This window comes from Bison bison, unplaced genomic scaffold, assembly GCF_000754665.1.
Source record: "Bison bison bison isolate TAMUID 2011002044 unplaced genomic scaffold, Bison_UMD1.0 scf7180017864289, whole genome shotgun sequence".
Taxonomy (NCBI): domain Eukaryota; kingdom Metazoa; phylum Chordata; class Mammalia; order Artiodactyla; family Bovidae; genus Bison; species Bison bison.
In genome coordinates, this window is record NW_011494861.1 from 11,083,967 (window position 1) to 11,088,738 (window position 4,772).

A 4,772-nucleotide genomic window follows, 5' to 3' on the forward strand; every position below is an offset into this window, starting at 1 on the left:
CTTCGCGTCGCCCCTCTGTGCACACGCATCGCATTGGAGGCCGTGCAGTTAGCGGCTCTACACGCTCGCCTGGCGAGATGTCACTGTTTTCTTTCTTTAAAAAAACAAGTCCTGTTCCAAAATCGTTGTTGGATGGGGTGGGGGGTGTACAGGGAACGGAGTCCCTGGCCTCCCTTATGGATTCCTCACGGCCCACCTCTCCCGGGAACCAGCCTTTGTGCTGAGGCAGACCACTTTTCTAACACGCAGATGTCCCTGGTTCCGTGCGCGTCCAGTGTTGGGCAGCGGTGCTGGGACAATGCGGGCCTCCTCCCCGTACCAGCGCCCCCGTAGCGGCAGCAGTGGCTTCTCCACCTGTGTTTGCACCATCCTGTGCGCCCTGTGCCCTGGACCCGCAGAGAGTGGGATGAGCCCCCGCCCCCGTCGGCACCTCTGTAGAGCTCTCTGCACCCTGTCCCTCACCTTTTGTATTTAATTTTAAAGTCAATGTACTGCAAGGAAGCTGGATGCAAGATAGATCCTATATTCAACTGTACTGTTATTTAAGATGTAATAAAGCAGTTTGACATGAGGGATCTTGGCGTGACTGCTCATTTGTGGGGCTGTTTCGGTGTCTGGAGGCAGCTGCCTCCCCTGCTGCACACTCTTCTGTCCATGTCCCTTGTCCCCATCACAGTTCAGTCACTTAGTCGTGTCCAACTCTGCGACCCCATGAACCGCAGCACGCCAGGCCTCCCTGTCCATCACCAACTCCCGGCGTTTACCCATGAAAGGGTGGCTGGTCCTCAGATGGGCCTGCAGAGCAGTGGCATCCTGCCAGCCCTGGCCCTTTGTCCCTGGGCAGCAATCTGTCCTTTCCTCTTCTGAGCCTGAGCCACGCACCCCCCCTTCCCTCCCCAAGATACGAAGGACCTTACTCAATAGACAATACTTCTCTTCAGATCAGACTGTTTTCATATTTGAATGAAAAGAACTGCATTTTACAATAAAGAATGAGCATCAGCCCCCCTCACATGAGAAACGGTGCACTTCAGTGAGGAGAGCCCCTCACTCCACCCCCACCCCCGCCACAGGATCGAGGCCTGCTTCTGCTGCAGGACAGTTTTCTTTCAGCCCTCGGTGTTCCATAAGGTTATGAAGGCTGCCTCAGTATTCCCCTGGGTCAGGTTCATGAATAAGTGAAGACTGGTCTCAGTGGGAAGCGTTCCCGCCTGAATCTCCCATTTCCGAGGATCAGGAAGACACAGGCACCAGGTCCACGCTGCCTCCCCCCTCAGCTTTGCCCCTGGGGAGGGATGGCTGGGACTGGCACCTTCTCAGGGGTTGCTTCTGCAAGGACCATGGGTGCAGTTTCTGGGTGACTGACAGCCTGAACAGTGGGTTCACCTGGTTTCAACCTCCGCCCCCACTTCTCTCTGGAATAAATCTGTTACTTGAATGTTTTAACTGCCAACTGCCTCACAGAATGCCAGAGAGCATCTAAGGTGCTCCCTGGGCTGGCAGTCTGAGGTGGGGGAGAGAGGATCTCCTGGGGTCAGGAAGCCTTTATCCTGGCACAGGGCACACCTGCTGCTGGCCACCTGCAGAGGAAGCAGGTGGGCACAGGAGCCTCTGCAAGGACCAGCTCACCCAGGGATCCTCTGAGCTGGAGCTGGGGCTGGGGATGCTGAGACTGAGTCCTCTGCTGCCTTGAGGCCACTGGCCCACCTTCTCAGGAAAGTGGTCACTGAAAATGGGTGTTGGGGACGCTGAGGGCAGGCAGCCAGCCAGAGGTGTGAAGTGACACCACTGGCACTGTGCTGCCCGGCGTGATCCTCGGACTTGACGCTGGAAGCCCAAGACCCTTGGCACAAGCACGCGGCTCCCAGGGCCTGGATGCACCTGGGACGTGACATCCCCCTGTCCCACCTCCCCTCCAGGGCACCTACTCTTCTCCTTTCTTCCTCCAGCCTCATCCCACAGCCTCCGTCCCTAGCGTCCAAAGTAGCCGCTGGCTCTGGTGGGCATTCCTCTATCAGGTGTGATGTCCATACTCTGCCCTGGACCCTTGGTTGCTGGACACAAAGTCCTTGCAGGGAGCCTGGAATCACCTGGGCCCCTACCTCGGTTCTCAAATGCACACGTGGTGTTCCCCCCACCCAGAACCAGCACCCACACAATTCCTGACCCTCCATGGGGAGCACATAGGGAGGTCCTCAGAGCCCCTGTGCCCACCCCCTGGGCCCCTCCTGACGTGTGAGAGCAGGAAAAGGCTGCCCTGCCCCACCACTCTTGCTCCAACTCCCCCACATCTCCACTATTCCCCACTCCTGGAGTCCAGCCAAATGAAAGGGGCAGAAAATCCTCTTTCACATCCTTCCGGTGTGACCTGGGGCCAGTTACTTGGCCTCTCTGTGCCTGGGATTCCCTGCAAGAAAACTGCAACAACAAATGGCACCTGTTCTGTGAGGCCTTGTGAGAACTTGGTGAGTCCCACGTGTGTGAGGTGCTGGAGTGGGGGCTGCACTATCAGAGAACCCTCCACCCCCACCGCAGGCCCATGCTTTATGCTCCCTCGGCCCAGGTTCCCTCTGCTGGTGCTCTTCTGGGCTCTTGGCAGGGCATGCCCATGCAAATACATGCACGCCCCTGCGCCTGAAGGTTTGGTTTCCTGCAGTATTGTGTTCCAAGTGGGCAGTTCCGGACACTGGTCCCAGGGGAGGACTGGGAAGGGTAGGACAGGAGGGGTCAGCAACCAGGGCCTGTTGGCTGGAGGCCAGCACTGGGGGACACCCCCTGTCCACAGGGAGACTCCATGTCTCTCAGCCACTTCCCTTTTCAGGTGTTGGGCAGCCTCCCACCACCCTGTCCCCCGCAGCCAGGCACAGCTGAGGCCTACATCCCCAAGAGCTTGGAGCAGAACCCCAAACAGAAGTGCCATCTCCAGACCCTGCCCCCAAATCCAAAGGTGCCTGAGTGAGTCCAGCTCTGGGCAGGCAGCCCTGTCTGCTCCCTCTACAGCCCCACTTCCTCCATTTCCATCCCCCACTCTTGCTGTCCCCCATCTTTCCACCCTCAGAAGAGGAGGGGTCCAGGTTTGGGGTATCTAAAGCTTAAATGGTAGGGGAGCCATGTTTACAAAAAAGAACACAAACATTAGAGTCCAGCAGTTTGGCACTGCAAAAGGTCATGCCTATGGCCTTTCCTGAACCCTCAGCTCCTCTGAGGCACACCGGCGTCCCTGCCCAGCCCACATGGGCCTGACTGGCGTCCACCCCCCATCCCTACACCTGCCTGGATTCCTACTGCTGACCCTTCCCTCTGCCCCCTGGCCCAGCTCATTCCAGCTCAGCCCTGCTCTCAGCCCAAGCAAGATCTCCTCCAGGAAACTTCCAGAGGCCTAAAGGGCCCCTCCCTGCACTGTCCTGGACCGCGGGTGTAAGCCGGAGGCTATGAGGCCCCGGGGAAGGCTCAGGGCCTGATGGGAGAAATTGCACAACAGGTTCAGCTGAGGAAAGCCACGCCCCATCTTCTCATCTCTGAAATGCAGAAGCACTCCTGCCCGAGGTCTGCCTGAGGTCCTGGGTGGAAGGACTCCCATGGTCACAAACACACACCACACAAGTTCCCTTTAGGAAGGGTGCCTGCTGGGTGACCTTGGCTTGTTACCTGGCCAGAGCTGCCTTCTCTGCACACTCTGCCTGCTCTAGAATGTTCTTGGGGGGCCTAGCCAAGCATTCATATTATTGTGCTAATAATATCCAAAAAATGCAACTCAAAAGGCTTTTCTTTTCTGTGGGTGTGGCTGGGGGGGGCACTTTGAGGAAGTGGTTGGGTTTTCAAAATAACCAGATATGAGGAAGTTTGGAGCTTGAGAAATCCCCCCAAATTCCCGCCATCCTTGCCCCGCTTGTCATTCACCCTTGATGATCCCATGGTCCCATGGTCATGTAAGAGGTGTCCTTTGCTGTGCCCAGGTGTGTTCAAGGTGTCTAAATACAGGGCCAGGAGTTCCCAGCCAGAGAAGATGTCAGCAGTAGGTATGCAGATGCATAAATTTAGAGGCCAGGCTGCTGCAAAGGACCTCGTTGTCTGCACACGGCCTGGGCCAGGTGCTCTGTCCAGGCCTAGGGGAAGAGGGAAAAGGTGGCTCACCCAGCCTCATTTACAGAGGCCCTGCATCATCGCATCCAGGAGCTCGGCACACCACTGGGACACTTGACTCACTGCCCTGGTGGTGGGTAACCTGTCAATTCAGCAAGACTTGGGTGACCCACCATGCCTAGACTTGGAGGTGCAGGAGAGCAGTTCCCTCTTGGCCCCTTCCTCCCTCCTCTCTAGGTCCTCCAGTGAGGAAGCACAGTGTTGGCAGGTCACCCTTGAGGGGCCCCGCTTGAGACCTTGCCTAGAGTCCCTCAGGTCCAGGGGGTGTGCAAGGACCCACCGGGCTGCAAGGGGCGCAGTTCTATTCCAAAGTACTTTCCTTCTAAGCAGTGGTTAAGGAGTCCGGGGCAGGTAGTGTCACCACTCGCTGGGCCGCAGTCAGCCCACCGGGAGGGATGCGGGGCCCGGGTTGGCGAAAGTGCTTAGGACACAGCGAGGTGAGTGGGCACCTAGCGTAGCCCTGAGGCCCCCGCTCTTCCCCAGAGGGCAACCCCAAGCCCGCGCGCACTCGGTGCACACTGCCCCCAACCCAGGCCTCGGTCCCGCCCCCTGTCCGGGTCCAGCGTCAGAGCCACCTCCCCATGTACGAGGGGCGGGACGAGAGTGCGGCGCATGCGTAGGGCGCCGGG